At 47.8% G+C, this 26232-nt stretch overlaps 40 non-coding genes across 40 annotated transcripts; all 40 read right to left on the bottom strand.

Annotated features, from left to right (window-relative positions):
- Positions 1-430: 430 nt before the first annotated feature.
- LOC142714398 (U1 spliceosomal RNA) lies at positions 431-594 on the bottom strand. The gene has a single exon (XR_012870570.1). It is a non-coding gene; the product is annotated as a U1 spliceosomal RNA (small nuclear RNA).
- Positions 595-1061: 467 nt separating this feature from the next.
- LOC142714397 (U1 spliceosomal RNA) lies at positions 1062-1225 on the bottom strand. Its single transcript, XR_012870569.1, has one exon. It is a non-coding gene; the product is annotated as a U1 spliceosomal RNA (small nuclear RNA).
- Positions 1226-1704: 479 nt separating this feature from the next.
- On the bottom strand, positions 1705-1868 carry LOC142714322 (U1 spliceosomal RNA). The gene has a single exon (XR_012870502.1). It is a non-coding gene; the product is annotated as a U1 spliceosomal RNA (small nuclear RNA).
- Positions 1869-2343: 475 nt separating this feature from the next.
- Positions 2344-2507, bottom strand: LOC142714393 (U1 spliceosomal RNA). The gene has a single exon (XR_012870567.1). It is a non-coding gene; the product is annotated as a U1 spliceosomal RNA (small nuclear RNA).
- Positions 2508-2982: 475 nt separating this feature from the next.
- LOC142714392 (U1 spliceosomal RNA) lies at positions 2983-3146 on the bottom strand. Its single transcript, XR_012870566.1, has one exon. It is a non-coding gene; the product is annotated as a U1 spliceosomal RNA (small nuclear RNA).
- A 467-nt stretch (positions 3147-3613) lies between these two features.
- LOC142714391 (U1 spliceosomal RNA) lies at positions 3614-3777 on the bottom strand. Its single transcript, XR_012870565.1, has one exon. It is a non-coding gene; the product is annotated as a U1 spliceosomal RNA (small nuclear RNA).
- A 593-nt stretch (positions 3778-4370) lies between these two features.
- LOC142714633 (U1 spliceosomal RNA) lies at positions 4371-4534 on the bottom strand. The gene has a single exon (XR_012870781.1). It is a non-coding gene; the product is annotated as a U1 spliceosomal RNA (small nuclear RNA).
- Positions 4535-5009: 475 nt separating this feature from the next.
- LOC142714390 (U1 spliceosomal RNA) lies at positions 5010-5173 on the bottom strand. Its single transcript, XR_012870564.1, has one exon. It is a non-coding gene; the product is annotated as a U1 spliceosomal RNA (small nuclear RNA).
- Positions 5174-5648: 475 nt separating this feature from the next.
- On the bottom strand, positions 5649-5812 carry LOC142714620 (U1 spliceosomal RNA). The gene has a single exon (XR_012870772.1). It is a non-coding gene; the product is annotated as a U1 spliceosomal RNA (small nuclear RNA).
- Positions 5813-6287: 475 nt separating this feature from the next.
- On the bottom strand, positions 6288-6451 carry LOC142714389 (U1 spliceosomal RNA). The gene has a single exon (XR_012870563.1). It is a non-coding gene; the product is annotated as a U1 spliceosomal RNA (small nuclear RNA).
- A 475-nt stretch (positions 6452-6926) lies between these two features.
- LOC142714310 (U1 spliceosomal RNA) lies at positions 6927-7090 on the bottom strand. Its single transcript, XR_012870491.1, has one exon. It is a non-coding gene; the product is annotated as a U1 spliceosomal RNA (small nuclear RNA).
- A 465-nt stretch (positions 7091-7555) lies between these two features.
- LOC142714388 (U1 spliceosomal RNA) lies at positions 7556-7719 on the bottom strand. Its single transcript, XR_012870562.1, has one exon. It is a non-coding gene; the product is annotated as a U1 spliceosomal RNA (small nuclear RNA).
- Positions 7720-8194: 475 nt separating this feature from the next.
- Positions 8195-8358, bottom strand: LOC142714298 (U1 spliceosomal RNA). Its single transcript, XR_012870480.1, has one exon. It is a non-coding gene; the product is annotated as a U1 spliceosomal RNA (small nuclear RNA).
- Positions 8359-8823: 465 nt separating this feature from the next.
- LOC142714387 (U1 spliceosomal RNA) lies at positions 8824-8987 on the bottom strand. Its single transcript, XR_012870561.1, has one exon. It is a non-coding gene; the product is annotated as a U1 spliceosomal RNA (small nuclear RNA).
- Positions 8988-9462: 475 nt separating this feature from the next.
- On the bottom strand, positions 9463-9626 carry LOC142714286 (U1 spliceosomal RNA). Its single transcript, XR_012870469.1, has one exon. It is a non-coding gene; the product is annotated as a U1 spliceosomal RNA (small nuclear RNA).
- A 475-nt stretch (positions 9627-10101) lies between these two features.
- On the bottom strand, positions 10102-10265 carry LOC142714386 (U1 spliceosomal RNA). Its single transcript, XR_012870560.1, has one exon. It is a non-coding gene; the product is annotated as a U1 spliceosomal RNA (small nuclear RNA).
- Positions 10266-10740: 475 nt separating this feature from the next.
- LOC142714385 (U1 spliceosomal RNA) lies at positions 10741-10904 on the bottom strand. The gene has a single exon (XR_012870559.1). It is a non-coding gene; the product is annotated as a U1 spliceosomal RNA (small nuclear RNA).
- A 467-nt stretch (positions 10905-11371) lies between these two features.
- Positions 11372-11535, bottom strand: LOC142714383 (U1 spliceosomal RNA). Its single transcript, XR_012870558.1, has one exon. It is a non-coding gene; the product is annotated as a U1 spliceosomal RNA (small nuclear RNA).
- A 475-nt stretch (positions 11536-12010) lies between these two features.
- On the bottom strand, positions 12011-12174 carry LOC142714643 (U1 spliceosomal RNA). Its single transcript, XR_012870790.1, has one exon. It is a non-coding gene; the product is annotated as a U1 spliceosomal RNA (small nuclear RNA).
- Positions 12175-12649: 475 nt separating this feature from the next.
- On the bottom strand, positions 12650-12813 carry LOC142714381 (U1 spliceosomal RNA). Its single transcript, XR_012870556.1, has one exon. It is a non-coding gene; the product is annotated as a U1 spliceosomal RNA (small nuclear RNA).
- Positions 12814-13288: 475 nt separating this feature from the next.
- On the bottom strand, positions 13289-13452 carry LOC142714380 (U1 spliceosomal RNA). Its single transcript, XR_012870555.1, has one exon. It is a non-coding gene; the product is annotated as a U1 spliceosomal RNA (small nuclear RNA).
- Positions 13453-13927: 475 nt separating this feature from the next.
- Positions 13928-14091, bottom strand: LOC142714379 (U1 spliceosomal RNA). Its single transcript, XR_012870554.1, has one exon. It is a non-coding gene; the product is annotated as a U1 spliceosomal RNA (small nuclear RNA).
- A 475-nt stretch (positions 14092-14566) lies between these two features.
- Positions 14567-14730, bottom strand: LOC142714378 (U1 spliceosomal RNA). The gene has a single exon (XR_012870553.1). It is a non-coding gene; the product is annotated as a U1 spliceosomal RNA (small nuclear RNA).
- A 593-nt stretch (positions 14731-15323) lies between these two features.
- On the bottom strand, positions 15324-15487 carry LOC142714632 (U1 spliceosomal RNA). Its single transcript, XR_012870780.1, has one exon. It is a non-coding gene; the product is annotated as a U1 spliceosomal RNA (small nuclear RNA).
- Positions 15488-15962: 475 nt separating this feature from the next.
- LOC142714377 (U1 spliceosomal RNA) lies at positions 15963-16126 on the bottom strand. Its single transcript, XR_012870552.1, has one exon. It is a non-coding gene; the product is annotated as a U1 spliceosomal RNA (small nuclear RNA).
- Positions 16127-16601: 475 nt separating this feature from the next.
- LOC142714376 (U1 spliceosomal RNA) lies at positions 16602-16765 on the bottom strand. The gene has a single exon (XR_012870551.1). It is a non-coding gene; the product is annotated as a U1 spliceosomal RNA (small nuclear RNA).
- A 593-nt stretch (positions 16766-17358) lies between these two features.
- Positions 17359-17522, bottom strand: LOC142714630 (U1 spliceosomal RNA). Its single transcript, XR_012870778.1, has one exon. It is a non-coding gene; the product is annotated as a U1 spliceosomal RNA (small nuclear RNA).
- Positions 17523-17997: 475 nt separating this feature from the next.
- Positions 17998-18161, bottom strand: LOC142714375 (U1 spliceosomal RNA). Its single transcript, XR_012870550.1, has one exon. It is a non-coding gene; the product is annotated as a U1 spliceosomal RNA (small nuclear RNA).
- A 475-nt stretch (positions 18162-18636) lies between these two features.
- On the bottom strand, positions 18637-18800 carry LOC142714619 (U1 spliceosomal RNA). Its single transcript, XR_012870771.1, has one exon. It is a non-coding gene; the product is annotated as a U1 spliceosomal RNA (small nuclear RNA).
- A 475-nt stretch (positions 18801-19275) lies between these two features.
- Positions 19276-19439, bottom strand: LOC142714374 (U1 spliceosomal RNA). The gene has a single exon (XR_012870549.1). It is a non-coding gene; the product is annotated as a U1 spliceosomal RNA (small nuclear RNA).
- Positions 19440-19914: 475 nt separating this feature from the next.
- LOC142714372 (U1 spliceosomal RNA) lies at positions 19915-20078 on the bottom strand. The gene has a single exon (XR_012870548.1). It is a non-coding gene; the product is annotated as a U1 spliceosomal RNA (small nuclear RNA).
- Positions 20079-20553: 475 nt separating this feature from the next.
- LOC142714371 (U1 spliceosomal RNA) lies at positions 20554-20717 on the bottom strand. The gene has a single exon (XR_012870547.1). It is a non-coding gene; the product is annotated as a U1 spliceosomal RNA (small nuclear RNA).
- Positions 20718-21192: 475 nt separating this feature from the next.
- Positions 21193-21356, bottom strand: LOC142714631 (U1 spliceosomal RNA). The gene has a single exon (XR_012870779.1). It is a non-coding gene; the product is annotated as a U1 spliceosomal RNA (small nuclear RNA).
- A 465-nt stretch (positions 21357-21821) lies between these two features.
- On the bottom strand, positions 21822-21985 carry LOC142714369 (U1 spliceosomal RNA). The gene has a single exon (XR_012870545.1). It is a non-coding gene; the product is annotated as a U1 spliceosomal RNA (small nuclear RNA).
- A 475-nt stretch (positions 21986-22460) lies between these two features.
- LOC142714525 (U1 spliceosomal RNA) lies at positions 22461-22624 on the bottom strand. Its single transcript, XR_012870686.1, has one exon. It is a non-coding gene; the product is annotated as a U1 spliceosomal RNA (small nuclear RNA).
- A 475-nt stretch (positions 22625-23099) lies between these two features.
- LOC142714368 (U1 spliceosomal RNA) lies at positions 23100-23263 on the bottom strand. The gene has a single exon (XR_012870544.1). It is a non-coding gene; the product is annotated as a U1 spliceosomal RNA (small nuclear RNA).
- Positions 23264-23738: 475 nt separating this feature from the next.
- LOC142714367 (U1 spliceosomal RNA) lies at positions 23739-23902 on the bottom strand. The gene has a single exon (XR_012870543.1). It is a non-coding gene; the product is annotated as a U1 spliceosomal RNA (small nuclear RNA).
- A 475-nt stretch (positions 23903-24377) lies between these two features.
- LOC142714366 (U1 spliceosomal RNA) lies at positions 24378-24541 on the bottom strand. Its single transcript, XR_012870542.1, has one exon. It is a non-coding gene; the product is annotated as a U1 spliceosomal RNA (small nuclear RNA).
- Positions 24542-25016: 475 nt separating this feature from the next.
- LOC142714615 (U1 spliceosomal RNA) lies at positions 25017-25180 on the bottom strand. Its single transcript, XR_012870769.1, has one exon. It is a non-coding gene; the product is annotated as a U1 spliceosomal RNA (small nuclear RNA).
- A 475-nt stretch (positions 25181-25655) lies between these two features.
- On the bottom strand, positions 25656-25819 carry LOC142714365 (U1 spliceosomal RNA). Its single transcript, XR_012870541.1, has one exon. It is a non-coding gene; the product is annotated as a U1 spliceosomal RNA (small nuclear RNA).
- Positions 25820-26232: the final 413 nt, after the last annotated feature.

Raw genomic sequence — 26232 nt, 5'->3', positions numbered from 1 at the left:
TACTAAGTCGCTGAGGATTTTTCCTGGTTTTTGGTCCGAAGCAGGCCAAAGATCACCTGTCTGCATCCACCTTTTTGGATTGAAAGCAGCTTTGTTAACAATCAGTGGTCAAATCACAAGCATACAGTATACCGTCAACCAGCCCAATCAATCAATATCTTTGACACAGGCTCAAAGTAGCACAACATAGTACAGCAAAGGCACAGGTCCTACACTTTACGTTACACTCTGCACTAACATTGAGATAAAGCATCACATAGGAAAGCCACAAAACCAAAGGCAGCTGATAAGGGAGAGAGGAGTATCCAATCCTCTTGGCCACCCAGAGGTCAATTGATGGCTGGCTCGCTCGATCGATCGATCTAGCAAGTATCTCTGACTAGTAATAGTCAGCATTGAATAATAAGCACTGTTTTTCACCAGAGTAAATCAGGGGAAAGCGCGAACGCAGTCCCCCACTACCACAAATTATGCAGTCGAGTTTCCCGCATTTGGGGAAATCGCAGGGGTCAGCACACCCGAAGTGCAATGGATGAGCCTCACCCTGGGAGAACCACCTTAGTGATCATGGTATCTCCCCTGCCAGGTAAGTATGAGTTGCATAGCGCCTGCCAGACAGGCTCCCCTCACAAGAGGCCCTACTAAGTCGCTGAGGATTTTTCCTGGTTTTTGGTCCGAAGCAGGCCAAAGATCACCTGTCTGCATCCACCTTTTTGGATTGAAAGCAGCTTTGTTAACAATCAGTGGTCAAATCACAAGCATACAGTATACCGTCAACCAGCCCAATCAATCAATATCTTTGACACAGGCTCAAAGTAGCACAACATAGTACAGCAAAGGCACAGGTCCTACACTTTACGTTACACTCTGCACTAACATTGAGATAAAGCATCACATAGGAAAGCCACAAAACCAAAGGCAGCTGATAAGGGAGAGAGGAGTATCCAATCCTCTTGGCCACCCAGAGGTCAATTGATGGCTGGCTCGCTCGATCTAGCAAGTATCTCTGACTAGTAATAGTCAGCATTGAATAATAAGCACTGTTTTTCACCAGAGTAAATCAGGGGAAAGCGCGAACGCAGTCCCCCACTACCACAAATTATGCAGTCGAGTTTCCCGCATTTGGGGAAATCGCAGGGGTCAGCACACCCGAAGTGCAATGGATGAGCCTCACCCTGGGAGAACCACCTTAGTGATCATGGTATCTCCCCTGCCAGGTAAGTATGAGTTGCATAGCGCCTGCCAGACAGGCTCCCCTCACAAGAGGCCCTACTAAGTCGCTGAGGATTTTTCCTGGTTTTTGGTCTGAAGCAGGCCAAAGATCACCTGTCTGCATCCACCTTTTTGGATTGAAAGCAGCTTTGTTAACAATCAGTGGTCAAATCACAAGCATACAGTATACCGTCAACCAGCCCAATCAATCAATATCTTTGACACAGGCTCAAAGTAGCACAACATAGTACAGCAAAGGCACAGGTCCTACACTTTACGTTACACTCTGCACTAACATTGAGATAAAGCATCACATAGGAAAGCCACAAAACCAAAGGCAGCTGATAAGGGAGAGAGGAGTATCCAATCCTCTTGGCCACCCAGAGGTCAATTGATGGCTGGCTCGCTCGATCGATCGATCGATCTAGCAAGTATCTCTGACTAGTAATAGTCAGCATTGAATAATAAGCACTGTTTTTCACCAGAGTAAATCAGGGGAAAGCGCGAACGCAGTCCCCCACTACCACAAATTATGCAGTCGAGTTTCCCACATTTGGGGAAATCGCAGGGGTCAGCACACCCGAAGTGCAATGGATGAGCCTCACCCTGGGAGAACCACCTTAGTGATCATGGTATCTCCCCTGCCAGGTAAGTATGAGTTGCATAGCGCCTGCCAGACAGGCTCCCCTCACAAGAGGCCCTACTAAGTCGCTGAGGATTTTTCCTGGTTTTTGGTCCGAAGCAGGCCAAAGATCACCTGTCTGCATCCACCTTTTTGGATTGAAAGCAGCTTTGTTAACAATCAGTGGTCAAATCACAAGCATACAGTATACCGTCAACCAGCCCAATCAATCAATATCTTTGACACAGGCTCAAAGTAGCACAACATAGTACAGCAAAGGCACAGGTCCTACACTTTACGTTACACTCTGCACTAACATTGAGATAAAGCATCACATAGGAAAGCCACAAAACCAAAGGCAGCTGATAAGGGAGAGAGGAGTATCCAATCCTCTTGGCCACCCAGAGGTCAATTGATGGCTGGCTCGCTCGATCGATCGATCTAGCAAGTATCTCTGACTAGTAATAGTCAGCATTGATTAATAAGCACTGTTTTTCACCAGAGTAAATCAGGGGAAAGCGCGAACGCAGTCCCCCACTACCACAAATTATGCAGTCGAGTTTCCCGCATTTGGGGAAATCGCAGGGGTCAGCACACCCGAAGTGCAATGGATGAGCCTCACCCTGGGAGAACCACCTTAGTGATCATGGTATCTCCCCTGCCAGGTAAGTATGAGTTGCATAGCGCCTGCCAGACAGGCTCCCCTCACAAGAGGCCCTACTAAGTCGCTGAGGATTTTTCCTGGTTTTTGGTCCGAAGCAGGCCAAAGATCACCTGTCTGCATCCACCTTTTTGGATTGAAAGCAGCTTTGTTAACAATCAGTGGTCAAATCACAAGCATACAGTATACCGTCAACCAGCCCAATCAATCAATATCTTTGACACAGGCTCAAAGTAGCACAACATAGTACAGCAAAGGCACAGGTCCTACACTTTACGTTACACTCTGCACTAACATTGAGATAAAGCATCACATAGGAAAGCCACAAAACCAAAGGCAGCTGATAAGGGAGAGAGGAGTATCCAATCCTCTTGGCCACCCAGAGGTCAATTGATGGCTGGCTCGCTCGATCGATCGATCTAGCAAGTATCTCTGACTAGTAATAGTCAGCATTGAATAATAAGCACTGTTTTTCACCAGAGTAAATCAGGGGAAAGCGCGAACGCAGTCCCCCACTACCACAAATTATGCAGTCGAGTTTCCCGCATTTGGGGAAATCGCAGGGGTCAGCACACCCGAAGTGCAATGGATGAGCCTCACCCTGGGAGAACCACCTTAGTGATCATGGTATCTCCCCTGCCAGGTAAGTATGAGTTGCATAGCGCCTGCCAGACAGGCTCCCCTCACAAGAGGCCCTACTAAGTCGCTGAGGATTTTTCCTGGTTTTTGGTCCGAAGCAGGCCAAAGATCACCTGTCTGCATCCACCTTTTTGGATTGAAAGCAGCTTTGTTAACAATCAGTGGTCAAATCACAAGCATACAGTATACCGTCAACCAGCCCAATCAATCAATATCTTTGACACAGGCTCAAAGTAGCACAACATAGTACAGCAAAGGCACAGGTCCTACACTTTACGTTACACTCTGCACTAACATTGAGATAAAGCATCACATAGGAAAGCCACAAAACCAAAGGCAGCTGATAAGGGAGAGAGGAGTATCCAATCCTCTTGGCCACCCAGAGGTCAATTGATGGCTGGCTCGCTCGATCTAGCAAGTATCTCTGACTAGTAATAGTCAGCATTGAATAATAAGCACTGTTTTTCACCAGAGTAAATCAGGGGAAAGCGCGAACGCAGTCCCCCACTACCACAAATTATGCAGTCGAGTTTCCCGCATTTGGGGAAATCGCAGGGGTCAGCACACCCGAAGTGCAATGGATGAGCCTCACCCTGGGAGAACCACCTTAGTGATCATGGTATCTCCCCTGCCAGGTAAGTATGAGTTGCATAGCGCCTGCCAGACAGGCTCCCCTCACAAGAGGCCCTACTAAGTCGCTGAGGATTTTTCCTGGTTTTTGGTCCGAAGCAGGCCAAAGATCACTTGTCTGGATCCAACTGCGCCAAAAAACGGATGCACCTCATTGTACGGAGCCAGGGGTGTGCAGGCACCCCAAATTCCATAAGACACAGGCTCAAGTCTAAGCACTTCCAAGATGCACAGCAACCAGGGTATTAGCATATGGGGCGGCGGCTTCTGGTCAGAGCATTGCCGTGCCGATGAAGCAGTCCCCACATTTGCATGCCGTCACCTGTGAGACAGAGAGGAAGGATAGGTTAGGTTAGGGAAAGGCTCGCCATGCCCTGACTTCTCGAAGCCCAGCAGAAAAAGAAACTTCACTGATCACACTGTTGTTCATCCACGAGGGGGAGACAAAGGCTGCGTATACAGCTAAATATAAAGAGATAATGTACCACATTTTGGATTGAAAAACAGCTTTGTTGACAATCGGTGGTTAAATCACAAGCATACAAGTACCTCTGACTAGTAACAGTCAGCATTGAATAATAAGCACTGTTTTTCACCAGAGTAAATCAGGGGAAAGCGCGAACGCAGTCCCCCACTACCACAAATTATGCAGTCGAGTTTCCCGCATTTGGGGAAATCGCAGGGGTCAGCACACCCAAAGTGCAATGGATGAGCCTCACCCTGGGAGAACCACCTTAATGATCATGGTATCTCCCCTGCCAGGTAAGTATGAGTTGCATAGCGCCTGCCAGACAGGCTCCCCTCACAAGAGGCCCTACTAAGTCGCTGAGGATTTTTCCTGGTTTTTGGTCCGAAGCAGGCCAAAGATCACCTGTCTGCATCCACCTTTTTGGATTGAAAGCAGCTTTGTTAACAATCAGTGGTCAAATCACAAGCATACAGTATACCGTCAACCAGCCCAATCAATCAATATCTTTGACACAGGCTCAAAGTAGCACAACATAGTACAGCAAAGGCACAGGTCCTACACTTTACGTTACACTCTGCACTAACATTGAGATAAAGCATCACATAGGAAAGCCACAAAACCAAAGGCAGCTGATAAGGGAGAGAGGAGTATCCAATCCTCTTGGCCACCCAGAGGTCAATTGATGGCTGGCTCGCTCGATCGATCGATCTAGCAAGTATCTCTGACTAGTAATAGTCAGCATTGATTAATAAGCACTGTTTTTCACCAGAGTAAATCAGGGGAAAGCGCGAACGCAGTCCCCCACTACCACAAATTATGCAGTCGAGTTTCCCGCATTTGGGGAAATCGCAGGGGTCAGCACACCCGAAGTGCAATGGATGAGCCTCACCCTGGGAGAACCACCTTAGTGATCATGGTATCTCCCCTGCCAGGTAAGTATGAGTTGCATAGCGCCTGCCAGACAGGCTCCCCTCACAAGAGGCCCTACTAAGTCGCTGAGGATTTTTCCTGGTTTTTGGTCCGAAGCAGGCCAAAGATCACCTGTCTGCATCCACCTTTTTGGATTGAAAGCAGCTTTGTTAACAATCAGTGGTCAAATCACAAGCATACAGTATACCGTCAACCAGCCCAATCAATCAATATCTTTGACACAGGCTCAAAGTAGCACAACATAGTACAGCAAAGGCACAGGTCCTACACTTTACGTTACACTCTGCACTAACATTGAGATAAAGCATCACATAGGAAAGCCACAAAACCAAAGGCAGCTGATAAGGGAGAGAGGAGTATCCAATCCTCTTGGCCACCCAGAGGTCAATTGATGGCTGGCTCGCTCGATCGATCGATCTAGCAAGTATCTCTGACTAGTAATAGTCAGCATTGAATAATAAGCACTGTTTTTCACCAGAGTAAATCAGGAGAAAGCGCGAACGCAGTCCCCCACTACCACAAATTATGCAGTCGAGTTTCCCGCATTTGGGGAAATCGCAGGGGTCAGCACACCCGAAGTGCAATGGATGAGCCTCACCCTGGGAGAACCACCTTAGTGATCATGGTATCTCCCCTGCCAGGTAAGTATGAGTTGCATAGCGCCTGCCAGACAGGCTCCCCTCACAAGAGGCCCTACTAAGTCGCTGAGGATTTTTCCTGGTTTTTGGTCCGAAGCAGGCCAAAGATCACCTGTCTGCATCCACCTTTTTGGATTGAAAGCAGCTTTGTTAACAATCAGTGGTCAAATCACAAGCATACAGTATACCGTCAACCAGCCCAATCAATCAATATCTTTGACACAGGCTCAAAGTAGCACAACATAGTACAGCAAAGGCACAGGTCCTACACTTTACGTTACACTCTGCACTAACATTGAGATAAAGCATCACATAGGAAAGCCACAAAACCAAAGGCAGCTGATAAGGGAGAGAGGAGTATCCAATCCTCTTGGCCACCCAGAGGTCAATTGATGGCTGGCTCGCTCGATCGATCGATCTAGCAAGTATCTCTGACTAGTAATAGTCAGCATTGAATAATAAGCACTGTTTTTCACCAGAGTAAATCAGGGGAAAGCGCGAACGCAGTCCCCCACTACCACAAATTATGCAGTCGAGTTTCCCGCATTTGGGGAAATCGCAGGGGTCAGCACACCCGAAGTGCAATGGATGAGCCTCACCCTGGGAGAACCACCTTAGTGATCATGGTATCTCCCCTGCCAGGTAAGTATGAGTTGCATAGCGCCTGCCAGACAGGCTCCCCTCACAAGAGGCCCTACTAAGTCGCTGAGGATTTTTCCTGGTTTTTGGTCTGAAGCAGGCCAAAGATCACCTGTCTGCATCCACCTTTTTGGATTGAAAGCAGCTTTGTTAACAATCAGTGGTCAAATCACAAGCATACAGTATACCGTCAACCAGCCCAATCAATCAATATCTTTGACACAGGCTCAAAGTAGCACAACATAGTACAGCAAAGGCACAGGTCCTACACTTTACGTTACACTCTGCACTAACATTGAGATAAAGCATCACATAGGAAAGCCACAAAACCAAAGGCAGCTGATAAGGGAGAGAGGAGTATCCAATCCTCTTGGCCACCCAGAGGTCAATTGATGGCTGGCTCGCTCGATCGATCGATCTAGCAAGTATCTCTGACTAGTAATAGTCAGCATTGAATAATAAGCACTGTTTTTCACCAGAGTAAATCAGGGGAAAGCGCGAACGCAGTCCCCCACTACCACAAATTATGCAGTCGAGTTTCCCACATTTGGGGAAATCGCAGGGGTCAGCACACCCGAAGTGCAATGGATGAGCCTCACCCTGGGAGAACCACCTTAGTGATCATGGTATCTCCCCTGCCAGGTAAGTATGAGTTGCATAGCGCCTGCCAGACAGGCTCCCCTCACAAGAGGCCCTACTAAGTCGCTGAGGATTTTTCCTGGTTTTTGGTCCGAAGCAGGCCAAAGATCACCTGTCTGCATCCACCTTTTTGGATTGAAAGCAGCTTTGTTAACAATCAGTGGTCAAATCACAAGCATACAGTATACCGTCAACCAGCCCAATCAATCAATATCTTTGACACAGGCTCAAAGTAGCACAACATAGGCACAGGTCCTACACTTTACGTTACACTCTGCACTAACATTGAGATAAAGCATCACATAGGAAAGCCACAAAACCAAAGGCAGCTGATAAGGGAGAGAGGAGTATCCAATCCTCTTGGCCACCCAGAGGTCAATTGATGGCTGGCTCGCTCGATCGATCGATCTAGCAAGTATCTCTGACTAGTAATAGTCAGCATTGAATAATAAGCACTGTTTTTCACCAGAGTAAATCAGGGGAAAGCGCGAACGCAGTCCCCCACTACCACAAATTATGCAGTCGAGTTTCCCGCATTTGGGGAAATCGCAGGGGTCAGCACACCCGAAGTGCAATGGATGAGCCTCACCCTGGGAGAACCACCTTAGTGATCATGGTATCTCCCCTGCCAGGTAAGTATGAGTTGCATAGCGCCTGCCAGACAGGCTCCCCTCACAAGAGGCCCTACTAAGTCGCTGAGGATTTTTCCTGGTTTTTGGTCCGAAGCAGGCCAAAGATCACCTGTCTGCATCCACCTTTTTGGATTGAAAGCAGCTTTGTTAACAATCAGTGGTCAAATCACAAGCATACAGTATACCGTCAACCAGCCCAATCAATCAATATCTTTGACACAGGCTCAAAGTAGCACAACATAGTACAGCAAAGGCACAGGTCCTACACTTTACGTTACACTCTGCACTAACATTGAGATAAAGCATCACATAGGAAAGCCACAAAACCAAAGGCAGCTGATAAGGGAGAGAGGAGTATCCAATCCTCTTGGCCACCCAGAGGTCAATTGATGGCTGGCTCGCTCGATCGATCGATCTAGCAAGTATCTCTGACTAGTAATAGTCAGCATTGAATAATAAGCACTGTTTTTCACCAGAGTAAATCAGGGGAAAGCGCGAACGCAGTCCCCCACTACCACAAATTATGCAGTCGAGTTTCCCACATTTGGGGAAATCGCAGGGGTCAGCACACCCGAAGTGCAATGGATGAGCCTCACCCTGGGAGAACCACCTTAGTGATCATGGTATCTCCCCTGCCAGGTAAGTATGAGTTGCATAGCGCCTGCCAGACAGGCTCCCCTCACAAGAGGCCCTACTAAGTCGCTGAGGATTTTTCCTGGTTTTTGGTCCGAAGCAGGCCAAAGATCACCTGTCTGCATCCACCTTTTTGGATTGAAAGCAGCTTTGTTAACAATCAGTGGTCAAATCACAAGCATACAGTATACCGTCAACCAGCCCAATCAATCAATATCTTTGACACAGGCTCAAAGTAGCACAACATAGGCACAGGTCCTACACTTTACGTTACACTCTGCACTAACATTGAGATAAAGCATCACATAGGAAAGCCACAAAACCAAAGGCAGCTGATAAGGGAGAGAGGAGTATCCAATCCTCTTGGCCACCCAGAGGTCAATTGATGGCTGGCTAGCTCGATCGATCGATCTAGCAAGTATCTCTGACTAGTAATAGTCAGCATTGAATAATAAGCACTGTTTTTCACCAGAGTAAATCAGGGGAAAGCGCGAACGCAGTCCCCCACTACCACAAATTATGCAGTCGAGTTTCCCGCATTTGGGGAAATCGCAGGGGTCAGCACACCCGAAGTGCAATGGATGAGCCTCACCCTGGGAGAACCACCTTAGTGATCATGGTATCTCCCCTGCCAGGTAAGTATGAGTTGCATAGCGCCTGCCAGACAGGCTCCCCTCACAAGAGGCCCTACTAAGTCGCTGAGGATTTTTCCTGGTTTTTGGTCCGAAGCAGGCCAAAGATCACCTGTCTGCATCCACCTTTTTGGATTGAAAGCAGCTTTGTTAACAATCAGTGGTCAAATCACAAGCATACAGTATACCGTCAACCAGCCCAATCAATCAATATCTTTGACACAGGCTCAAAGTAGCACAACATAGTACAGCAAAGGCACAGGTCCTACACTTTACGTTACACTCTGCACTAACATTGAGATAAAGCATCACATAGGAAAGCCACAAAACCAAAGGCAGCTGATAAGGGAGAGAGGAGTATCCAATCCTCTTGGCCACCCAGAGGTCAATTGATGGCTGGCTCGCTCGATCGATCGATCTAGCAAGTATCTCTGACTAGTAATAGTCAGCATTGAATAATAAGCACTGTTTTTCACCAGAGTAAATCAGGGGAAAGCGCGAACGCAGTCCCCCACTACCACAAATTATGCAGTCGAGTTTCCCACATTTGGGGAAATCGCAGGGGTCAGCACACCCGAAGTGCAATGGATGAGCCTCACCCTGGGAGAACCACCTTAGTGATCATGGTATCTCCCCTGCCAGGTAAGTATGAGTTGCATAGCGCCTGCCAGACAGGCTCCCCTCACAAGAGGCCCTACTAAGTCGCTGAGGATTTTTCCTGGTTTTTGGTCCGAAGCAGGCCAAAGATCACCTGTCTGCATCCACCTTTTTGGATTGAAAGCAGCTTTGTTAACAATCAGTGGTCAAATCACAAGCATACAGTATACCGTCAACCAGCCCAATCAATCAATATCTTTGACACAGGCTCAAAGTAGCACAACATAGTACAGCAAAGGCACAGGTCCTACACTTTACGTTACACTCTGCACTAACATTGAGATAAAGCATCACATAGGAAAGCCACAAAACCAAAGGCAGCTGATAAGGGAGAGAGGAGTATCCAATCCTCTTGGCCACCCAGAGGTCAATTGATGGCTGGCTCGCTCGATCGATCGATCTAGCAAGTATCTCTGACTAGTAATAGTCAGCATTGATTAATAAGCACTGTTTTTCACCAGAGTAAATCAGGGGAAAGCGCGAACGCAGTCCCCCACTACCACAAATTATGCAGTCGAGTTTCCCGCATTTGGGGAAATCGCAGGGGTCAGCACACCCGAAGTGCAATGGATGAGCCTCACCCTGGGAGAACCACCTTAGTGATCATGGTATCTCCCCTGCCAGGTAAGTATGAGTTGCATAGCGCCTGCCAGACAGGCTCCCCTCACAAGAGGCCCTACTAAGTCGCTGAGGATTTTTCCTGGTTTTTGGTCCGAAGCAGGCCAAAGATCACCTGTCTGCATCCACCTTTTTGGATTGAAAGCAGCTTTGTTAACAATCAGTGGTCAAATCACAAGCATACAGTATACCGTCAACCAGCCCAATCAATCAATATCTTTGACACAGGCTCAAAGTAGCACAACATAGTACAGCAAAGGCACAGGTCCTACACTTTACGTTACACTCTGCACTAACATTGAGATAAAGCATCACATAGGAAAGCCACAAAACCAAAGGCAGCTGATAAGGGAGAGAGGAGTATCCAATCCTCTTGGCCACCCAGAGGTCAATTGATGGCTGGCTCGCTCGATCGATCGATCTAGCAAGTATCTCTGACTAGTAATAGTCAGCATTGAATAATAAGCACTGTTTTTCACCAGAGTAAATCAGGGGAAAGCGCGAACGCAGTCCCCCACTACCACAAATTATGCAGTCGAGTTTCCCGCATTTGGGGAAATCGCAGGGGTCAGCACACCCGAAGTGCAATGGATGAGCCTCACCCTGGGAGAACCACCTTAGTGATCATGGTATCTCCCCTGCCAGGTAAGTATGAGTTGCATAGCGCCTGCCAGACAGGCTCCCCTCACAAGAGGCCCTACTAAGTCGCTGAGGATTTTTCCTGGTTTTTGGTCCGAAGCAGGCCAAAGATCACCTGTCTGCATCCACCTTTTTGGATTGAAAGCAGCTTTGTTAACAATCAGTGGTCAAATCACAAGCATACAGTATACCGTCAACCAGCCCAATCAATCAATATCTTTGACACAGGCTCAAAGTAGCACAACATAGTACAGCAAAGGCACAGGTCCTACACTTTACGTTACACTCTGCACTAACATTGAGATAAAGCATCACATAGGAAAGCCACAAAACCAAAGGCAGCTGATAAGGGAGAGAGGAGTATCCAATCCTCTTGGCCACCCAGAGGTCAATTGATGGCTGGCTCGCTCGATCTAGCAAGTATCTCTGACTAGTAATAGTCAGCATTGAATAATAAGCACTGTTTTTCACCAGAGTAAATCAGGGGAAAGCGCGAACGCAGTCCCCCACTACCACAAATTATGCAGTCGAGTTTCCCGCATTTGGGGAAATCGCAGGGGTCAGCACACCCGAAGTGCAATGGATGAGCCTCACCCTGGGAGAACCACCTTAGTGATCATGGTATCTCCCCTGCCAGGTAAGTATGAGTTGCATAGCGCCTGCCAGACAGGCTCCCCTCACAAGAGGCCCTACTAAGTCGCTGAGGATTTTTCCTGGTTTTTGGTCTGAAGCAGGCCAAAGATCACCTGTCTGCATCCACCTTTTTGGATTGAAAGCAGCTTTGTTAACAATCAGTGGTCAAATCACAAGCATACAGTATACCGTCAACCAGCCCAATCAATCAATATCTTTGACACAGGCTCAAAGTAGCACAACATAGTACAGCAAAGGCACAGGTCCTACACTTTACGTTACACTCTGCACTAACATTGAGATAAAGCATCACATAGGAAAGCCACAAAACCAAAGGCAGCTGATAAGGGAGAGAGGAGTATCCAATCCTCTTGGCCACCCAGAGGTCAATTGATGGCTGGCTCGCTCGATCGATCGATCTAGCAAGTATCTCTGACTAGTAATAGTCAGCATTGAATAATAAGCACTGTTTTTCACCAGAGTAAATCAGGGGAAAGCGCGAACGCAGTCCCCCACTACCACAAATTATGCAGTCGAGTTTCCCACATTTGGGGAAATCGCAGGGGTCAGCACACCCGAAGTGCAATGGATGAGCCTCACCCTGGGAGAACCACCTTAGTGATCATGGTATCTCCCCTGCCAGGTAAGTATGAGTTGCATAGCGCCTGCCAGACAGGCTCCCCTCACAAGAGGCCCTACTAAGTCGCTGAGGATTTTTCCTGGTTTTTGGTCCGAAGCAGGCCAAAGATCACCTGTCTGCATCCACCTTTTTGGATTGAAAGCAGCTTTGTTAACAATCAGTGGTCAAATCACAAGCATACAGTATACCGTCAACCAGCCCAATCAATCAATATCTTTGACACAGGCTCAAAGTAGCACAACATAGTACAGCAAAGGCACAGGTCCTACACTTTACGTTACACTCTGCACTAACATTGAGATAAAGCATCACATAGGAAAGCCACAAAACCAAAGGCAGCTGATAAGGGAGAGAGGAGTATCCAATCCTCTTGGCCACCCAGAGGTCAATTGATGGCTGGCTCGCTCGATCGATCGATCTAGCAAGTATCTCTGACTAGTAATAGTCAGCATTGATTAATAAGCACTGTTTTTCACCAGAGTAAATCAGGGGAAAGCGCGAACGCAGTCCCCCACTACCACAAATTATGCAGTCGAGTTTCCCGCATTTGGGGAAATCGCAGGGGTCAGCACACCCGAAGTGCAATGGATGAGCCTCACCCTGGGAGAACCACCTTAGTGATCATGGTATCTCCCCTGCCAGGTAAGTATGAGTTGCATAGCGCCTGCCAGACAGGCTCCCCTCACAAGAGGCCCTACTAAGTCGCTGAGGATTTTTCCTGGTTTTTGGTCCGAAGCAGGCCAAAGATCACCTGTCTGCATCCACCTTTTTGGATTGAAAGCAGCTTTGTTAACAATCAGTGGTCAAATCACAAGCATACAGTATACCGTCAACCAGCCCAATCAATCAATATCTTTGACACAGGCTCAAAGTAGCACAACATAGTACAGCAAAGGCACAGGTCCTACACTTTACGTTACACTCTGCACTAACATTGAGATAAAGCATCACATAGGAAAGCCACAAAACCAAAGGCAGCTGATAAGGGAGAGAGGAGTATCCAATCCTCTTGGCCACCCAGAGGTCAATTGATGGCTGGCTCGCTCGATCGATCGATCTAGCAAGTATCTCTGACTAGTAATAGTCAGCATTGAATAATAAGCACTGTTTTTCACCAGAGTAAATCAGGGGAAAGCGCGAACGCAGTCCCCCACTACCACAAATTATGCAGTCGAGTTTCCCGCATTTGGGGAAATCGCAGGGGTCAGCACACCCGAAGTGCAATGGATGAGCCTCACCCTGGGAGAACCACCTTAGTGATCATGGTATCTCCCCTGCCAGGTAAGTATGAGTTGCATAGCGCCTGCCAGACAGGCTCCCCTCACAAGAGGCCCTACTAAGTCGCTGAGGATTTTTCCTGGTTTTTGGTCCGAAGCAGGCCAAAGATCACCTGTCTGCATCCACCTTTTTGGATTGAAAGCAGCTTTGTTAACAATCAGTGGTCAAATCACAAGCATACAGTATACCGTCAACCAGCCCAATCAATCAATATCTTTGACACAGGCTCAAAGTAGCACAACATAGTACAGCAAAGGCACAGGTCCTACACTTTACGTTACACTCTGCACTAACATTGAGATAAAGCATCACATAGGAAAGCCACAAAACCAAAGGCAGCTGATAAGGGAGAGAGGAGTATCCAATCCTCTTGGCCACCCAGAGGTCAATTGATGGCTGGCTCGCTCGATCGATCGATCTAGCAAGTATCTCTGACTAGTAATAGTCAGCATTGAATAATAAGCACTGTTTTTCACCAGAGTAAATCAGGGGAAAGCGCGAACGCAGTCCCCCACTACCACAAATTATGCAGTCGAGTTTCCCGCATTTGGGGAAATCGCAGGGGTCAGCACACCCGAAGTGCAATGGATGAGCCTCACCCTGGGAGAACCACCTTAGTGATCATGGTATCTCCCCTGCCAGGTAAGTATGAGTTGCATAGCGCCTGCCAGACAGGCTCCCCTCACAAGAGGCCCTACTAAGTCGCTGAGGATTTTTCCTGGTTTTTGGTCCGAAGCAGGCCAAAGATCACCTGTCTGCATCCACCTTTTTGGATTGAAAGCAGCTTTGTTAACAATCAGTGGTCAAATCACAAGCATACAGTATACCGTCAACCAGCCCAATCAATCAATATCTTTGACACAGGCTCAAAGTAGCACAACATAGTACAGCAAAGGCACAGGTCCTACACTTTACGTTACACTCTGCACTAACATTGAGATAAAGCATCACATAGGAAAGCCACAAAACCAAAGGCAGCTGATAAGGGAGAGAGGAGTATCCAATCCTCTTGGCCACCCAGAGGTCAATTGATGGCTGGCTCGCTCGATCGATCGATCTAGCAAGTATCTCTGACTAGTAATAGTCAGCATTGAATAATAAGCACTGTTTTTCACCAGAGTAAATCAGGGGAAAGCGCGAACGCAGTCCCCCACTACCACAAATTATGCAGTCGAGTTTCCCGCATTTGGGGAAATCGCAGGGGTCAGCACACCCGAAGTGCAATGGATGAGCCTCACCCTGGGAGAACCACCTTAGTGATCATGGTATCTCCCCTGCCAGGTAAGTATGAGTTGCATAGCGCCTGCCAGACAGGCTCCCCTCACAAGAGGCCCTACTAAGTCGCTGAGGATTTTTCCTGGTTTTTGGTCCGAAGCAGGCCAAAGATCACCTGTCTGGATCCAACTGCGCCAAAAAACGGATGCACCTCATTGTACGGAGCCAGGGGTGTGCAGGCACCCCAAATTCCATAAGACACAGGCTCAAGTCTAAGCACTTCCAAGATGCACAGCAACCAGGGTATTAGCATATGGGGCGGCGGCTTCTGGTCAGAGCATTGCCGTGCCGATGAAGCAGTCCCCACATTTGCATGCCGTCACCTGTGAGACAGAGAGGAAGGATAGGTTAGGTTAGGGAAAGGCTCGCCATGCCCTGACTTCTCGAAGCCCAGCAGAAAAAGAAACTTCACTGATCACACTGTTGTTCATCCACGAGGGGGAGACAAAGGCTGCGTATACAGCTAAATATAAAGAGATAATGTACCACATTTTGGATTGAAAAACAGCTTTGTTGACAATCGGTGGTTAAATCACAAGCATACAAGTACCTCTGACTAGTAACAGTCAGCATTGAATAATAAGCACTGTTTTTCACCAGAGTAAATCAGGGGAAAGCGCGAACGCAGTCCCCCACTACCACAAATTATGCAGTCGAGTTTCCCGCATTTGGGGAAATCGCAGGGGTCAGCACACCCAAAGTGCAATGGATGAGCCTCACCCTGGGAGAACCACCTTAATGATCATGGTATCTCCCCTGCCAGGTAAGTATGAGTTGCATAGCGCCTGCCAGACAGGCTCCCCTCACAAGAGGCCCTACTAAGTCGCTGAGGATTTTTCCTGGTTTTTGGTCCGAAGCAGGCCAAAGATCACCTGTCTGCATCCACCTTTTTGGATTGAAAGCAGCTTTGTTAACAATCAGTGGTCAAATCACAAGCATACAGTATACCGTCAACCAGCCCAATCAATCAATATCTTTGACACAGGCTCAAAGTAGCACAACATAGTACAGCAAAGGCACAGGTCCTACACTTTACGTTACACTCTGCACTAACATTGAGATAAAGCATCACATAGGAAAGCCACAAAACCAAAGGCAGCTGATAAGGGAGAGAGGAGTATCCAATCCTCTTGGCCACCCAGAGGTCAATTGATGGCTGGCTCGCTCGATCGATCGATCTAGCAAGTATCTCTGACTAGTAATAGTCAGCATTGATTAATAAGCACTGTTTTTCACCAGAGTAAATCAGGGGAAAGCGCGAACGCAGTCCCCCACTACCACAAATTATGCAGTCGAGTTTCCCGCATTTGGGGAAATCGCAGGGGTCAGCACACCCGAAGTGCAATGGATGAGCCTCACCCTGGGAGAACCACCTTAGTGATCATGGTATCTCCCCTGCCAGGTAAGTATGAGTTGCATAGCGCCTGCCAGACAGGCTCCCCTCACAAGAGGCCCTACTAAGTCGCTGAGGATTTTTCCTGGTTTTTGGTCCGAAGCAGGCCAAAGATCACCTGTCTGCATCCACCTTTTTGGATTGAAAGCAGCTTTGTTAACAATCAGTGGTCAAATCACAAGCATACAGTATACCGTCAACCAGCCCAATCAATCAATATCTTTGACACAGGCTCAAAGTAGCACAACATAGTACAGCAAAGGCACAGGTCCTACACTTTACGTTACACTCTGCACTAACATTGAGATAAAGCATCACATAGGAAAGCCACAAAACCAAAGGCAGCTGATAAGGGAGAGAGGAGTATCCAATCCTCTTGGCCACCCAGAGGTCAATTGATGGCTGGCTAGCTCGATCGATCGATCTAGCAAGTATCTCTGACTAGTAATAGTCAGCATTGAATAATAAGCACTGTTTTTCACCAGAGTAAATCAGGGGAAAGCGCGAACGCAGTCCCCCACTACCACAAATTATGCAGTCGAGTTTCCCGCATTTGGGGAAATCGCAGGGGTCAGCACACCCGAAGTGCAATGGATGAGCCTCACCCTGGGAGAACCACCTTAGTGATCATGGTATCTCCCCTGCCAGGTAAGTATGAGTTGCATAGCGCCTGCCAGACAGGCTCCCCTCACAAGAGGCCCTACTAAGTCGCTGAGGATTTTTCCTGGTTTTTGGTCCGAAGCAGGCCAAAGATCACCTGTCTGGATCCAACTGCGCCAAAAAACGGATGCACCTCATTGTACGGAGCCAGGGGTGTGCAGGCACCCCAAATTCCATAAGACACAGGCTCAAGTCTAAGCACTTCCAAGATGCACAGCAACCAGGGTATTAGCATATGGGGCGGCGGCTTCTGGTCAGAGCATTGCCGTGCCGATGAAGCAGTCCCCACATTTGCATGCCGTCACCTGTGAGACAGAGAGGAAGGATAGGTTAGGTTAGGGAAAGGCTCGCCATGCCCTGACTTCTCGAAGCCCAGCAGAAAAAGAAACTTCACTGATCACACTGTTGTTCATCCACGAGGGGGAGACAAAGGCTGCGTATACAGCTAAATATAAAGAGATAATGTACCACATTTTGGATTGAAAAACAGCTTTGTTGACAATCGGTGGTTAAATCACAAGCATACAAGTACCTCTGACTAGTAACAGTCAGCATTGAATAATAAGCACTGTTTTTCACCAGAGTAAATCAGGGGAAAGCGCGAACGCAGTCCCCCACTACCACAAATTATGCAGTCGAGTTTCCCGCATTTGGGGAAATCGCAGGGGTCAGCACACCCAAAGTGCAATGGATGAGCCTCACCCTGGGAGAACCACCTTAATGATCATGGTATCTCCCCTGCCAGGTAAGTATGAGTTGCATAGCGCCTGCCAGACAGGCTCCCCTCACAAGAGGCCCTACTAAGTCGCTGAGGATTTTTCCTGGTTTTTGGTCCGAAGCAGGCCAAAGATCACCTGTCTGCATCCACCTTTTTGGATTGAAAGCAGCTTTGTTAACAATCAGTGGTCAAATCACAAGCATACAGTATACCGTCAACCAGCCCAATCAATCAATATCTTTGACACAGGCTCAAAGTAGCACAACATAGTACAGCAAAGGCACAGGTCCTACACTTTACGTTACACTCTGCACTAACATTGAGATAAAGCATCACATAGGAAAGCCACAAAACCAAAGGCAGCTGATAAGGGAGAGAGGAGTATCCAATCCTCTTGGCCACCCAGAGGTCAATTGATGGCTGGCTCGCTCGATCGATCGATCTAGCAAGTATCTCTGACTAGTAATAGTCAGCATTGATTAATAAGCACTGTTTTTCACCAGAGTAAATCAGGGGAAAGCGCGAACGCAGTCCCCCACTACCACAAATTATGCAGTCGAGTTTCCCGCATTTGGGGAAATCGCAGGGGTCAGCACACCCGAAGTGCAATGGATGAGCCTCACCCTGGGAGAACCACCTTAGTGATCATGGTATCTCCCCTGCCAGGTAAGTATGAGTTGCATAGCGCCTGCCAGACAGGCTCCCCTCACAAGAGGCCCTACTAAGTCGCTGAGGATTTTTCCTGGTTTTTGGTCCGAAGCAGGCCAAAGATCACCTGTCTGCATCCACCTTTTTGGATTGAAAGCAGCTTTGTTAACAATCAGTGGTCAAATCACAAGCATACAGTATACCGTCAACCAGCCCAATCAATCAATATCTTTGACACAGGCTCAAAGTAGCACAACATAGTACAGCAAAGGCACAGGTCCTACACTTTACGTTACACTCTGCACTAACATTGAGATAAAGCATCACATAGGAAAGCCACAAAACCAAAGGCAGCTGATAAGGGAGAGAGGAGTATCCAATCCTCTTGGCCACCCAGAGGTCAATTGATGGCTGGCTCGCTCGATCGATCGATCTAGCAAGTATCTCTGACTAGTAATAGTCAGCATTGAATAATAAGCACTGTTTTTCACCAGAGTAAATCAGGAGAAAGCGCGAACGCAGTCCCCCACTACCACAAATTATGCAGTCGAGTTTCCCGCATTTGGGGAAATCGCAGGGGTCAGCACACCCGAAGTGCAATGGATGAGCCTCACCCTGGGAGAACCACCTTAGTGATCATGGTATCTCCCCTGCCAGGTAAGTATGAGTTGCATAGCGCCTGCCAGACAGGCTCCCCTCACAAGAGGCCCTACTAAGTCGCTGAGGATTTTTCCTGGTTTTTGGTCCGAAGCAGGCCAAAGATCACCTGTCTGCATCCACCTTTTTGGATTGAAAGCAGCTTTGTTAACAATCAGTGGTCAAATCACAAGCATACAGTATACCGTCAACCAGCCCAATCAATCAATATCTTTGACACAGGCTCAAAGTAGCACAACATAGTACAGCAAAGGCACAGGTCCTACACTTTACGTTACACTCTGCACTAACATTGAGATAAAGCATCACATAGGAAAGCCACAAAACCAAAGGCAGCTGATAAGGGAGAGAGGAGTATCCAATCCTCTTGGCCACCCAGAGGTCAATTGATGGCTGGCTCGCTCGATCGATCGATCTAGCAAGTATCTCTGACTAGTAATAGTCAGCATTGAATAATAAGCACTGTTTTTCACCAGAGTAAATCAGGGGAAAGCGCGAACGCAGTCCCCCACTACCACAAATTATGCAGTCGAGTTTCCCGCATTTGGGGAAATCGCAGGGGTCAGCACACCCGAAGTGCAATGGATGAGCCTCACCCTGGGAGAACCACCTTAGTGATCATGGTATCTCCCCTGCCAGGTAAGTATGAGTTGCATAGCGCCTGCCAGACAGGCTCCCCTCACAAGAGGCCCTACTAAGTCGCTGAGGATTTTTCCTGGTTTTTGGTCTGAAGCAGGCCAAAGATCACCTGTCTGCATCCACCTTTTTGGATTGAAAGCAGCTTTGTTAACAATCAGTGGTCAAATCACAAGCATACAGTATACCGTCAACCAGCCCAATCAATCAATATCTTTGACACAGGCTCAAAGTAGCACAACATAGTACAGCAAAGGCACAGGTCCTACACTTTACGTTACACTCTGCACTAACATTGAGATAAAGCATCACATAGGAAAGCCACAAAACCAAAGGCAGCTGATAAGGGAGAGAGGAGTATCCAATCCTCTTGGCCACCCAGAGGTCAATTGATGGCTGGCTCGCTCGATCGATCGATCTAGCAAGTATCTCTGACTAGTAATAGTCAGCATTGAATAATAAGCACTGTTTTTCACCAGAGTAAATCAGGGGAAAGCGCGAACGCAGTCCCCCACTACCACAAATTATGCAGTCGAGTTTCCCGCATTTGGGGAAATCGCAGGGGTCAGCACACCCGAAGTGCAATGGATGAGCCTCACCCTGGGAGAACCACCTTAGTGATCATGGTATCTCCCCTGCCAGGTAAGTATGAGTTGCATAGCGCCTGCCAGACAGGCTCCCCTCACAAGAGGCCCTACTAAGTCGCTGAGGATTTTTCCTGGTTTTTGGTCTGAAGCAGGCCAAAGATCACCTGTCTGCATCCACCTTTTTGGATTGAAAGCAGCTTTGTTAACAATCAGTGGTCAAATCACAAGCATACAGTATACCGTCAACCAGCCCAATCAATCAATATCTTTGACACAGGCTCAAAGTAGCACAACATAGTACAGCAAAGGCACAGGTCCTACACTTTACGTTACACTCTGCACTAACATTGAGATAAAGCATCACATAGGAAAGCCACAAAACCAAAGGCAGCTGATAAGGGAGAGAGGAGTATCCAATCCTCTTGGCCACCCAGAGGTCAATTGATGGCTGGCTCGCTCGATCGATCGATCTAGCAAGTATCTCTGACTAGTAATAGTCAGCATTGAATAATAAGCACTGTTTTTCACCAGAGTAAATCAGGGGAAAGCGCGAACGCAGTCCCCCACTACCACAAATTATGCAGTCGAGTTTCCCGCATTTGGGGAAATCGCAGGGGTCAGCACACCCGAAGTGCAATGGATGAGCCTCACCCTGGGAGAACCACCTTAGTGATCATGGTATCTCCCCTGCCAGGTAAGTATGAGTTGCATAGCGCCTGCCAGACAGGCTCCCCTCACAAGAGGCCCTACTAAGTCGCTGAGGATTTTTCCTGGTTTTTGGTCCGAAGCAGGCCAAAGATCACCTGTCTGCATCCACCTTTTTGGATTGAAAGCAGCTTTGTTAACAATCAGTGGTCAAATCACAAGCATACAGTATACCGTCAACCAGCCCAATCAATCAATATCTTTGACACAGGCTCAAAGTAGCACAACATAGTACAGCAAAGGCACAGGTCCTACACTTTACGTTACACTCTGCACTAACATTGAGATAAAGCATCACATAGGAAAGCCACAAAACCAAAGGCAGCTGATAAGGGAGAGAGGAGTATCCAATCCTCTTGGCCACCCAGAGGTCAATTGATGGCTGGCTCGCTCGATCGATCGATCTAGCAAGTATCTCTGACTAGTAATAGTCAGCATTGAATAATAAGCACTGTTTTTCACCAGAGTAAATCAGGGGAAAGCGCGAACGCAGTCCCCCACTACCACAAATTATGCAGTCGAGTTTCCCACATTTGGGGAAATCGCAGGGGTCAGCACACCCGAAGTGCAATGGATGAGCCTCACCCTGGGAGAACCACCTTAGTGATCATGGTATCTCCCCTGCCAGGTAAGTATGAGTTGCATAGCGCCTGCCAGACAGGCTCCCCTCACAAGAGGCCCTACTAAGTCGCTGAGGATTTTTCCTGGTTTTTGGTCCGAAGCAGGCCAAAGATCACCTGTCTGCATCCACCTTTTTGGATTGAAAGCAGCTTTGTTAACAATCAGTGGTCAAATCACAAGCATACAGTATACCGTCAACCAGCCCAATCAATCAATATCTTTGACACAGGCTCAAAGTAGCACAACATAGGCACAGGTCCTACACTTTACGTTACACTCTGCACTAACATTGAGATAAAGCATCACATAGGAAAGCCACAAAACCAAAGGCAGCTGATAAGGGAGAGAGGAGTATCCAATCCTCTTGGCCACCCAGAGGTCAATTGATGGCTGGCTAGCTCGATCGATCGATCTAGCAAGTATCTCTGACTAGTAATAGTCAGCATTGAATAATAAGCACTGTTTTTCACCAGAGTAAATCAGGGGAAAGCGCGAACGCAGTCCCCCACTACCACAAATTATGCAGTCGAGTTTCCCGCATTTGGGGAAATCGCAGGGGTCAGCACACCCGAAGTGCAATGGATGAGCCTCACCCTGGGAGAACCACCTTAGTGATCATGGTATCTCCCCTGCCAGGTAAGTATGAGTTGCATAGCGCCTGCCAGACAGGCTCCCCTCACAAGAGGCCCTACTAAGTCGCTGAGGATTTTTCCTGGTTTTTGGTCCGAAGCAGGCCAAAGATCACCTGTCTGCATCCACCTTTTTGGATTGAAAGCAGCTTTGTTAACAATCAGTGGTCAAATCACAAGCATACAGTATACCGTCAACCAGCCCAATCAATCAATATCTTTGACACAGGCTCAAAGTAGCACAACATAGTACAGCAAAGGCACAGGTCCTACACTTTACGTTACACTCTGCACTAACATTGAGATAAAGCATCACATAGGAAAGCCACAAAACCAAAGGCAGCTGATAAGGGAGAGAGGAGTATCCAATCCTCTTGGCCACCCAGAGGTCAATTGATGGCTGGCTCGCTCGATCGATCGATCTAGCAAGTATCTCTGACTAGTAATAGTCAGCATTGAATAATAAGCACTGTTTTTCACCAGAGTAAATCAGGGGAAAGCGCGAACGCAGTCCCCCACTACCACAAATTATGCAGTCGAGTTTCCCACATTTGGGGAAATCGCAGGGGTCAGCACACCCGAAGTGCAATGGATGAGCCTCACCCTGGGAGAACCACCTTAGTGATCATGGTATCTCCCCTGCCAGGTAAGTATGAGTTGCATAGCGCCTGCCAGACAGGCTCCCCTCACAAGAGGCCCTACTAAGTCGCTGAGGATTTTTCCTGGTTTTTGGTCCGAAGCAGGCCAAAGATCACCTGTCTGCATCCACCTTTTTGGATTGAAAGCAGCTTTGTTAACAATCAGTGGTCAAATCACAAGCATACAGTATACCGTCAACCAGCCCAATCAATCAATATCTTTGACACAGGCTCAAAGTAGCACAACATAGTACAGCAAAGGCACAGGTCCTACACTTTACGTTACACTCTGCACTAACATTGAGATAAAGCATCACATAGGAAAGCCACAAAACCAAAGGCAGCTGATAAGGGAGAGAGGAGTATCCAATCCTCTTGGCCACCCAGAGGTCAATTGATGGCTGGCTCGCTCGATCGATCGATCTAGCAAGTATCTCTGACTAGTAATAGTCAGCATTGATTAATAAGCACTGTTTTTCACCAGAGTAAATCAGGGGAAAGCGCGAACGCAGTCCCCCACTACCACAAATTATGCAGTCGAGTTTCCCGCATTTGGGGAAATCGCAGGGGTCAGCACACCCGAAGTGCAATGGATGAGCCTCACCCTGGGAGAACCACCTTAGTGATCATGGTATCTCCCCTGCCAGGTAAGTATGAGTTGCATAGCGCCTGCCAGACAGGCTCCCCTCACAAGAGGCCCTACTAAGTCGCTGAGGATTTTTCCTGGTTTTTGGTCCGAAGCAGGCCAAAGATCACCTGTCTGCATCCACCTTTTTGGATTGAAAGCAGCTTTGTTAACAATCAGTGGTCAAATCACAAGCATACAGTATACCGTCAACCAGCCCAATCAATCAATATCTTTGACACAGGCTCAAAGTAGCACAACATAGTACAGCAAAGGCACAGGTCCTACACTTTACGTTACACTCTGCACTAACATTGAGATAAAGCATCACATAGGAAAGCCACAAAACCAAAGGCAGCTGATAAGGGAGAGAGGAGTATCCAATCCTCTTGGCCACCCAGAGGTCAATTGATGGCTGGCTCGCTCGATCGATCGATCTAGCAAGTATCTCTGACTAGTAATAGTCAGCATTGAATAATAAGCACTGTTTTTCACCAGAGTAAATCAGGGGAAAGCGCGAACGCAGTCCCCCACTACCACAAATTATGCAGTCGAGTTTCCCGCATTTGGGGAAATCGCAGGGGTCAGCACACCCGAAGTGCAATGGATGAGCCTCACCCTGGGAGAACCACCTTAGTGATCATGGTATCTCCCCTGCCAGGTAAGTATGAGTTGCATAGCGCCTGCCAGACAGGCTCCCCTCACAAGAGGCCCTACTAAGTCGCTGAGGATTTTTCCTGGTTTTTGGTCCGAAGCAGGCCAAAGATCACCTGTCTGCATCCACCTTTTTGGATTGAAAGCAGCTTTGTTAACAATCAGTGGTCAAATCACAAGCATACAGTATACCGTCAACCAGCCCAATCAATCAATATCTTTGACACAGGCTCAAAGTAGCACAACATAGTACAGCAAAGGCACAGGTCCTACACTTTACGTTACACTCTGCACTAACATTGAGATAAAGCATCACATAGGAAAGCCACAAAACCAAAGGCAGCTGATAAGGGAGAGAGGAGTATCCAATCCTCTTGGCCACCCAGAGGTCAATTGATGGCTGGCTCGCTCGATCGATCGATCTAGCAAGTATCTCTGACTAGTAATAGTCAGCATTGATTAATAAGCACTGTTTTTCACCAGAGTAAATCAGGGGAAAGCGCGAACGCAGTCCCCCACTACCACAAATTATGCAGTCGAGTTTCCCGCATTTGGGGAAATCGCAGGGGTCAGCACACCCGAAGTGCAATGGATGAGCCTCACCCTGGGAGAACCACCTTAGTGATCATGGTATCTCCCCTGCCAGGTAAGTATGAGTTGCATAGCGCCTGCCAGACAGGCTCCCCTCACAAGAGGCCCTACTAAGTCGCTGAGGATTTTTCCTGGTTTTTGGTCCGAAGCAGGCCAAAGATCACCTGTCTGCATCCACCTTTTTGGATTGAAAGCAGCTTTGTTAACAATCAGTGGTCAAATCACAAGCATACAGTATACCGTCAACCAGCCCAATCAATCAATATCTTTGACACAGGCTCAAAGTAGCACAACATAGTACAGCAAAGGCACAGGTCCTACACTTTACGTTACACTCTGCACTAACATTGAGATAAAGCATCACATAGGAAAGCCACAAAACCAAAGGCAGCTGATAAGGGAGAGAGGAGTATCCAATCCTCTTGGCCACCCAGAGGTCAATTGATGGCTGGCTCGCTCGATCGATCGATCTAGCAAGTATCTCTGACTAGTAATAGTCAGCATTGAATAATAAGCACTGTTTTTCACCAGAGTAAATCAGGAGAAAGCGCGAACGCAGTCCCCCACTACCACAAATTATGCAGTCGAGTTTCCCGCATTTGGGGAAATCGCAGGGGTCAGCACACCCGAAGTGCAATGGATGAGCCTCACCCTGGGAGAACCACCTTAGTGATCATGGTATCTCCCCTGCCAGGTAAGTATGAGTTGCATAGCGCCTGCCAGACAGGCTCCCCTCACAAGAGGCCCTACTAAGTCGCTGAGGATTTTTCCTGGTTTTTGGTCCGAAGCAGGCCAAAGATCACCTGTCTGCATCCACCTTTTTGGATTGAAAGCAGCTTTGTTAACAATCAGTGGTCAAATCACAAGCATACAGTATACCGTCAACCAGCCCAATCAATCAATATCTTTGACACAGGCTCAAAGTAGCACAACATAGTACAGCAAAGGCACAGGTCCTACACTTTACGTTACACTCTGCACTAACATTGAGATAAAGCATCACATAGGAAAGCCACAAAACCAAAGGCAGCTGATAAGGGAGAGAGGAGTATCCAATCCTCTTGGCCACCCAGAGGTCAATTGATGGCTGGCTCGCTCGATCGATCGATCTAGCAAGTATCTCTGACTAGTAATAGTCAGCATTGAATAATAAGCACTGTTTTTCACCAGAGTAAATCAGGGGAAAGCGCGAACGCAGTCCCCCACTACCACAAATTATGCAGTCGAGTTTCCCGCATTTGGGGAAATCGCAGGGGTCAGCACACCCGAAGTGCAATGGATGAGCCTCACCCTGGGAGAACCACCTTAGTGATCATGGTATCTCCCCTGCCAGGTAAGTATGAGTTGCATAGCGCCTGCCAGACAGGCTCCCCTCACAAGAGGCCCTACTAAGTCGCTGAGGATTTTTCCTGGTTTTTGGTCTGAAGCAGGCCAAAGATCACCTGTCTGCATCCACCTTTTTGGATTGAAAGCAGCTTTGTTAACAATCAGTGGTCAAATCACAAGCATACAGTATACCGTCAACCAGCCCAATCAATCAATATCTTTGACACAGGCTCAAAGTAGCACAACATAGTACAGCAAAGGCACAGGTCCTACACTTTACGTTACACTCTGCACTAACATTGAGATAAAGCATCACATAGGAAAGCCACAAAACCAAAGGCAGCTGATAAGGGAGAGAGGAGTATCCAATCCTCTTGGCCACCCAGAGGTCAATTGATGGCTGGCTCGCTCGATCGATCGATCTAGCA

This window comes from Rhinoderma darwinii, unplaced genomic scaffold (genome assembly GCF_050947455.1).
Source record: "Rhinoderma darwinii isolate aRhiDar2 unplaced genomic scaffold, aRhiDar2.hap1 Scaffold_442, whole genome shotgun sequence".
NCBI lineage: Eukaryota > Metazoa > Chordata > Amphibia > Anura > Rhinodermatidae > Rhinoderma > Rhinoderma darwinii.
The sequence above is the reverse complement of the archived record's forward strand: the minus strand, read 5'-3'. Positions and strand labels throughout refer to the sequence as shown.